Genomic DNA, 8,466 nt, shown 5'->3' with positions numbered 1-8,466 from the left:
CCTCACCCCAGTTCTGTATTGAAGCTGTTATCACCTATCTTAGAGAAGAGGAACCAGGAGGTAGTGACTAATATGGCCTCACACAGCTGAAAAATTGTGGAGTTACAGTTTGAACCCATGTTCGTCTGATTCCAAAACCTGTGCTCCTACCATTAAACTGCCCTCGTTCCCAGGCAATCATGCATGCGTAGATGCATGCATGTCTTCTTGGATACACATTCAGGAACCCACAAACATATATGCATACATCATGTACACAACTAAAAATATACAAGTATGTGTGCACACACGTGAGTACACATATATGCACACACACATTGGAGGAATGCAGATTCACATGCATGCAAAAATGCCCCACATGCATACAAAAATGTATGCTTACAAATGTCTCCTGAACATGCGCACACATGCAATACACATTTACACAAAGTATACAGCCCAATACCCACACATGTGTGCACAGATGTTTACACAAAGCCTACAGCCAAACAGCCACGTGTGTGTGTGTGTGTGTGTGTGTGTATGCACTGGCACACATTTGGGGCACCCTAAGAACATAATTCGGCCCTTCTTGTTCCGGATTCCCACAAGCAACAACCAGGGCAGTCTCCTGCCACCGTCTCCCAGTCTTGACCCCAGAAATCTTCAGCGCACTGAAGTCTCAAATCTAAAGTGAAATTATGCTCAGGCTCTTGATCTGGGGTGGGGGTCTTTAGGCAAGTCTGGCCAATCACATGTATCACATTTTCCCATGAAAGAAATTTCTGATGGGCTTATTAACCTTTGAAAATACCAGCTGTCAGTCCGAAGGACTTCCTGAGTCCAGATTGAATTGAAAAATAACCTCCTGACAGGCCACCCGGTTCTGGGATGATGGGAATTACTTTCAACCCAGGCCAACATGTCTCTCAGACAAAATGTTCCACATACCAAACCTGACAGCAGCCAGCTATTGGGAGCTGGGAGCCAAGTGCCATCTATTACAAATTATATCCACAAGGGCCATGGCATGGGGGCAGTTACTTTGGGCTCAAGTCACTGTGGGGGCTGCTGGGGTGGCAGCAAAAAGCCAGCCTCTTTGCTGGCTCTTTGACATTTATGTCCCTGTGCTATAGGATGGAGGATCAATCTGTCATCCCAGACCCATGTGGCCTTGGCCTCTGACAATGATTTTTCATTTTGAGTGTTCACTTTGGGGTAGAGCTGTAGTTCAGTGGCTACTCTCAGAAGAAAAGAGATAGTGTCATGTGGAAAATTGGAGATAGATAACTCCGGGAGTGGAAGAACTGACTCATCTATCCCCACACTCCTTCCCTCTTTGGGGTCACATTCTAGCCCAGAAGACCATCTATATGATTTTTGAAAGTTTCAGTGTTTTTCTTTTCCCCATATGACACATGCAAAACAGATTTTTCTATCATAATAGTTGCTGGGGACCCCAGAGTTTTGCCTCATCTCTGTATTGAATAAATTGGGTGGTCCTAGGCAAAGTCCTTAAGCTAAGAGCCTTGGCTTAGGCACACAGAGGACGGTGACTGCTTTGTCTGCCTCATCAATTTGCCATGAAGACTCACAAGGCTAATGAGAAGATGGTGTGCTCTGAGAGGGAAGGGTGTGTGGTTTGTCATGTCTTTCTCCCTCCCCGTCCAAATTTTATCTGTCAGACACAGCCTTGCAGTCTTCCAAGCACGTCTTCAGATGGTCTCCCTCTTTCTCTGGAGTTATCAGAAAAAATTTCTTGGCCATTAGATCCTAGCTCCACATCTGCACTGCTGCAACCTGTCCCACCTCTTGGTGGGCTGCATCTCAGCCATGTGCCCAGGTCCCAGCGGATACTCCAGGCTTCTTAGCTTCCAACACAACCCTACTTCTTCTCAACCAATGACCTTTTGTTTTCTATGGCTCAGAAAAACAGAGGCAGAGAAGTAGGAAGTCCCTCTGATTCCCTCTCCAAAACCTATCTGCACTCTGGCCACCTTAAACTCCTTGGCTCTTAGCACAAAGCCCCCTTCCCATCAACTAACACTTAGTTTCCAGAAGCTTCTTACATCAACTCTGTCCCTTAGCACAACTGGATATTTACTTTTCCGTCGCCCTTTTGCAGACCAGTGAACCTCACCCGGGAGCGTCCCCCACCCCCAATAAAACTCTTTTTGGTGCCTTATTCTTGTTCCGTGGTTCCTGGCCTTGGGTGCCCTTTTCTGCTTTGCATTTGATGCCGGAAACCCCAGAGGAGTTCCAGCCTCTAGGCCCCTGCCCCCCACTCTTAGGGGCTGAGGCTGCTCCTCTCTGCTGAAGGAACAAGCCAAAGGAACCAGTCTGGGGATCTCTAGACCACCCACCCTCATCTGATCTGATCCAGCAGACATGGGGTAAGTCCCTTTCTCTGATCTTTCGACTCCCTCCTGTTTGTGGGGACTCTGTCCATAAATCACCACCGTGTGGACTCTTCCTTCCGACTCGTCCGGGCCCCCAGTGGACTGTAGAGACATCTCTCTCAGTCCCTGGCCAGGCCACTTTGATCTCCTGTGAGCAGAGTAGGTAACTGGGACAACTTTTTCCTTCCTGCTCACTCCCTGGTGTCGAAAGATCATGGGAAACACAGAGCCCACTCTGGACCCCAAAACTCCCGTGGGGTGTCTATACATGATTTTTTCCAAATTGGGACTCGCTCAGGACTTATGCCATAAATGGCTCCTTTTCTATTCCACCGTGGCCTGGCCACAATACACTTTAAAGAGATAATGGCTCTAAATGGCCTCCTGAGGGGACTTTTGATTTTAAAACCCTCACTGATTTGGACAATTTCTGCCAACGGATGGAAAAGTGGTTAGAGGTTCCTTATGTTCAGGCCTTTTGGGATTTACACTCCCATCCCTCATTCTGCTCCACCTGTTCCACTTTCCAAGTCCTTCTTGCTAAAGACACTCCTCCTTCCAAGTCCCCCTCTGCTCCTGACCCTGACCTCTCTCCGCTTACTGAACCTCCTGAGACACTCTCCTCACCAGCCCCCAGACCCTCCCATCCTGATCCTCCTCCTTACCTGGAATCCGCTCCACCCGAGTTAGACCACCCCCCCTCCCCCGTCTCCTCCCCAATAAGTGCCCGTACCAGGTCTCACCAAATGACCCAAGACCCTGAACTTCTCTGTCGTCTCTGTGAGGTGGCAGGATCTGAGGGCATCGTTCAAGTTCATGTCCCTTTTTCTTTACAAGACCTCTCCCAAATCGAAAAACGCTTAGGCTCCTTTTCTGCTGACCCCACTACCTACATCAAATAATTTAAATACCTTTCTTAAGCCCATGACCTTACTTGGCATGATGTCCATATTATCCTTACCTCCACTCTTACCCCAGATGAACACACTTAAGTCCAGGTAGCTGCACGGAACCATGCAGACCAGGTTCGTTTGACTGATGACACCATGCCTACAGGAGCGGCCATCGTCCCCAACACTAATCCTGATTGGGGCTATCAAAATGGACAGGGCCGATGCCACTGTGCCCAGATGATACAGTGTCTGCTGGCAGGCACGCAGGCAGTTTCTAATAAGGTTGTTAAAGCTCAAACTGAGAGAAGTCCCTCAGGGGCCTGATGAGAATCCTGCAATGTTCCTTAAAGGCTTAACAGAGGCCCTTGCTCTCTATAATAGAATAGACCCTGAATCTCCCTCTGGGGTGACCGTTCTGGTCACTCATTTTATCACCCAGCCAGCCCCCAATATTAGAAAAAAAGTTAAAGCGGGCTGAGGATGGTCCCCAAGCCCCCATCAGAAATCTGATGAAAATGGCCTTTAAAGTTTACAGTGCCCTTGAGGAAACAGCTGAACTCAGCCGGCAGGCCCGCTCACAGAAAAAGGTGGTGCTCCAGACACAAGTCCTGGTAGCAACTCTGCGGCCAGCCCCGGCCCCTGCTGGGGCTCCCAGGGGTGCTCAGAAGTCTGCCCCACCTGGGGCCTGCTTCATATGAGGACAAGAAGGCCACTAGGCCTGCCAGTGCCCTAGCCCATGGCCCCCCTTTTGGCCGTGCCCCAGCTGCAAGCAGCTGGGACATTGGAAAAGCGACTGTTCCCTGGCCGGTCCCTCCCTGGTGCCTCATCATGGGGGTATGGCCAGGCAGGTAGTTCCTTCTCTTGAGCTTCTGGGACTGGCTGACGACTGAAGAAGCCGTGACTCAGGACCCCCATAATCCTCGCCAAGCCCAGGGTAACACACTAGGTAGGGGGTAACTCCATTACATTCCTTGTGGACACGGGGGCTACCTATTCTGTCTTGCCTGCCCACTCTGGGCCTTTATGTCCCTTCCAGATCTCGGTCATGGGGATAGATGGAACACCCTCCTTCCCAAAGAAAACGGCCAGTCTGATGTGCTCCTTAGAGGGACATCTCTTTACCACTCCTTTTTAGTTATCCCTTCCTGTTCAGTTCCCCTCCTAGGATGAGATGTCTCTAGCCCTTGGGGGTTACCCTCCAGCTCTCACCCCATCCCCCTACTACAGAATTCCTCCTCCCCTTGATTCAATCCATTATAGTAGACACCCTCCCCGACCAGCACTCATCCCCTCCCACCAGGCCTCGTAATCCCCCAAGTCTGGGACACCTCCAAACCAGTAATAGCAACACACCATCAACCTGTGCAGATTCAGCTAAAGCCTGACTCTAGGTTCCCCTCTAGACCTCAATTTCCCATTTCTCTCCCTCACCGCAGGGGACTCAAACCCATCATCAAGGGACTTCTAGATCAACTTATTCCCATTGACTCTCCCTGCAACACTCTGATCCTACCTGTCTGCAAACCATCAGGAGCTCCTGACCAAGAGTGGTCCCTAACCCTTATGCCCTCCTCTCACATACCACCCTCAACCTCTCATTTCACAGTTCTAGATCTCAAAGACGCCTCCTTCACAGTCCCGCTTCATCTAGATTCTTACTTCCTCTTTGCTTTCACCTGGGAGGACCCTGACACCCTCACCTCACATCAACTAACCTGGACTGTCCTCCCTCGAGGCTTCTGGGATAGTCCCCACCTGTTTGGACAGGCGCTGGCCCAGGATTTAGCTTCCTGTGATCTCGGAGTCAGTACCCTCCTACAATATGTAGATGACCTCCTCTTATGCAGCCCATCTTTAGAGAATTCTCGGGAACACTCTGCCCACCTACTCACCTTTTCAGGTTCCCGAGGATACCAAGTTTCCCCAGCCAAAGCTCAACTCTCAGTTCCCTTGGTTACCTACCTGAGCATTCTTCTAACCCCTACCTCCAAAAGCCTCCCTGTAGACAGAATCCAAGCTCTTAGGAGACTGCAGCCTCCTGAGTCAGCAGACCAGATCCTCTCACTTTGGGGGCTCGCTGGATTCTTCCAACTGGGTTTCCGGTTTTGCTCTTCTTGCCAAGCCCCTATACCAGGCATCTAAAGACATTCAATTTGGACCGTTGACATCACCAGCCCAGGTCTCTCGATCTTTCCTCAAACTCAGAGATGCTTCGATCTCCTCACCTCCACTCTCCCTACCCAACCCCAATTGTCCCTTCTACCTTTTACAGATGAAAAACAAGGGATTGCCGCTGGTCTTCTGGCCCAGCCCCTTGGAACCTCCTGCAGCAAATCTCTCTAAACATCCCGACTCTACAGTACAGGGATGGCTGCCCTGCCTGGGACGCCCTCGCAATGGTAGCCGAACTTACCAAAGAATCTCTACAGTTGACCCTCCTTCAACCTTTGACTGTCTTTTCTACCCATAGGCTTCAGGACCTCCTCGGACATAAATCTCTCTCCTGCCTGGGCCCCTCCCGAATTCAGGAGTTTCATTTACTTTTCTTTGAAAACCCCACCATTTCCCTCTGTGCCTCTCCACCCCTTAACCCAGCTTCTCTTCTCCCAATGTCTGGCTCTACCCACCCACCTACCCACTCTGGTCCTCAAGTACTTGAGGCCTTATGCACGCCCTCAGGAAGGCCTCTTCGACCACCCCTCGCTGGTACAAGACCTGACAATTTTTGTAGATGGAAGCTCAACTGTCGGGCCAATCGCCACAGAGCAGCCTATGAGTGGCCCCTAGAGCCCCCTTCAAACTGCTCTATGGCTGCCCCTCCCTGATTGATCACAACCTTCCCATCCAACCCCAACTTCTGGCCTCATATCTATCTTATCTCACCTTGCTCTGCAACCCCCTCCAGGAACAAGCGGACTACCACCTTCCTGCCCCAGCAGAAGTAGTGCTTTCTGATGGTCCACTTCAACCAGGAGACTCTGTCCTTTTAAAGGAACTTCATCCTCGATCACTCCAACTGTGCTGGATAGAACCCCATATGATGATTCTCACCACCCCTACATCAGTCAAACTATTAGGCCACCCCTCTTGGTATCATGTTTCTCGGCTCAAGCTTGCCCCAGAACCTAAGTCCTGGTCATCCCAATTGGTGGGACCCACTCAACTCCAGATTATCTGTGGGCCTCCTGCTTCTTTTCCTCTTGAGTTTGTTCCTATAGGTGCCCTGACCTGAATGACGATGCCTAATCTGACGCTGCCTAATCCCTACCGCTGGCATTTCCAGGTACAAGGCACCTGGGATGGGAAGACCCGGACATTAGGAACCAGTGATTTCCAACCTGCTGGTTGCCAAACAACTCTCTCCATTCTATTAACTGGCCTCAGTCTTTCTGGCCGAGCGCCCCTCCTCTGCTTTGACCAAACCAAGCGGTACTGCAAGTCCCGACCAGATATATATGGAGGATGTTCTCAAACCTCCTGAAACATGCACAAGCTCAGAGAGAACACCCAAACCCAATTCCTAAATACCTATTCTGGAGGTAGGACCTATCTGAACATCAGAGATCCCTGGGACAATTTCTGGGCAGCAGGAGTTGAGGGAAAGCTGAACATCTAGGCCTAGGACAGTTCTTCCTCTGGAACTGTTAAGATTTTCCACACCTACACCTGAGTATTTCCTTAGCTCCATCAATAAATCCTCCAAAAAGAAACTGCCCTCACTCACCAGCCAGGGGCACACGAGGCAGAGAAGGGGGACCTGTTCACATGGATGGCCCTTGTACATCAGGGGTTACAACTCCTGAACTACTCTAGGGTCAATAATATTTCTGAATGTTTTCTGTGTGCTGCTCTGGATAGCCCCCCCCCCCCTTAACAACGGTCCCTCTGACCTTTCCCCTTAACATCTCCCAAGGGGGTGATGCCTCTCTGCCTCTGATGGGGATCCCCCCTTTGACAATCCCCTGCAGCAGCAGCAAAATCTTTCCATCTGCTATGTCTCCCAAACCATCCCCAGTTGCAACGTGACTATTATGGGGTCCTCCCAATAATAACAGGTTGACGAAAGTCATCCACTCTTCTACTGCCACTCCTTTCTGCACCCCTGTCACCCTAGTTCCTCAGCTAACACTCCTTGAACCTCCACCCACTAGATCTAAATGGGCTGCCTTTCTTCCAGTGATCATAGGCATTTCCCTTGCCTTGTCCCTGGCCGCCTCAGGTATTGGGGCCTGGGCATCAGGCTATAATTTAACCACAACTAAAGAGCTTGAAGAAAAATTACAGCTAGCGGTCGAAACCTCTGCCAACTCCCTGGCATCTCTCCAAAGACAAATAATATCGCTTGCATGGGTCACTCTCCAAAACAGGTGGGCCCTAGACCTACTCACCGCTGACAATAGTGGTACCTGTGTATTCCTTAGGGAAGAATGTTGCTATTACATCAACGAGACTGGCCATCGATGTGCTACTTTGGCTGAGTGAAGAACTGAAACGAAGGCAGCAGCAGTCCACCTCACTCCTCCCAGGATGATGAAACTCAGCCCTTGCTGCTTGATTGGGTCCAATTGTTGGTCCCATCCTCATGATCTGTGTCTTGCTAATGGTTGCTCCTTGACTCCTCAGATTTATCCAAAACTGCATCAGCAAAGTCTCACAGTGGCGGTAAATCAGATGCTCCTCCACCCCTATAGCCATCTTCCCAATGAGCCTCCAACTCCGACCTTCCCTAGACAACCCCCCCCCCCGCCAGCAGGAAGTAGCCAGATGAAACCAGTGCCCTGCAACATCAAAGAGGTGGGGATGTCCACCCACAGCTTTCCCTTCCTCTCTCCCTCCCCATCCCTTGGTGGCCATGGGTGGGGACTTTTCACCTGGCTGAAGAGACCAGGCCCTTAAACTCAGCCCCTAAACTCCACTCGGCCAATCCACTAAGGGTAGTGATAGACCCAACCTGATCTTTTATTAAAATTGGGAGCCATCTTGCCACAAAGCCATGAAAAGATAATTTCAGCTTTACTATAAATTACTGCAAATTCTGAACCTGCTTGGAATGCCTGCCCGTGCCTTGAACTCACCCATGCCTGGCTCTCTGACCAGATAGCAGCCCTCTCTGAAACTTAGTGACCCCCTCATAAATATTGGCCTTCCCTAGCCAGACAACGACCCTCTCTGAGGCTCTAATGGTCCTCATAAAT

Source organism: Marmota monax, unplaced genomic scaffold (genome assembly GCF_021218885.2).
Source record: "Marmota monax isolate L192 unplaced genomic scaffold, Marmota_monax_Labrador192_F-V1.1 WCK01_AAM20220418_F8-fsc00022, whole genome shotgun sequence".
Classification (NCBI taxonomy): Eukaryota; Metazoa; Chordata; class Mammalia; order Rodentia; family Sciuridae; genus Marmota; species Marmota monax.
The sequence above is the reverse complement of the archived record's forward strand: the minus strand, read 5'-3'. Positions refer to the sequence as shown.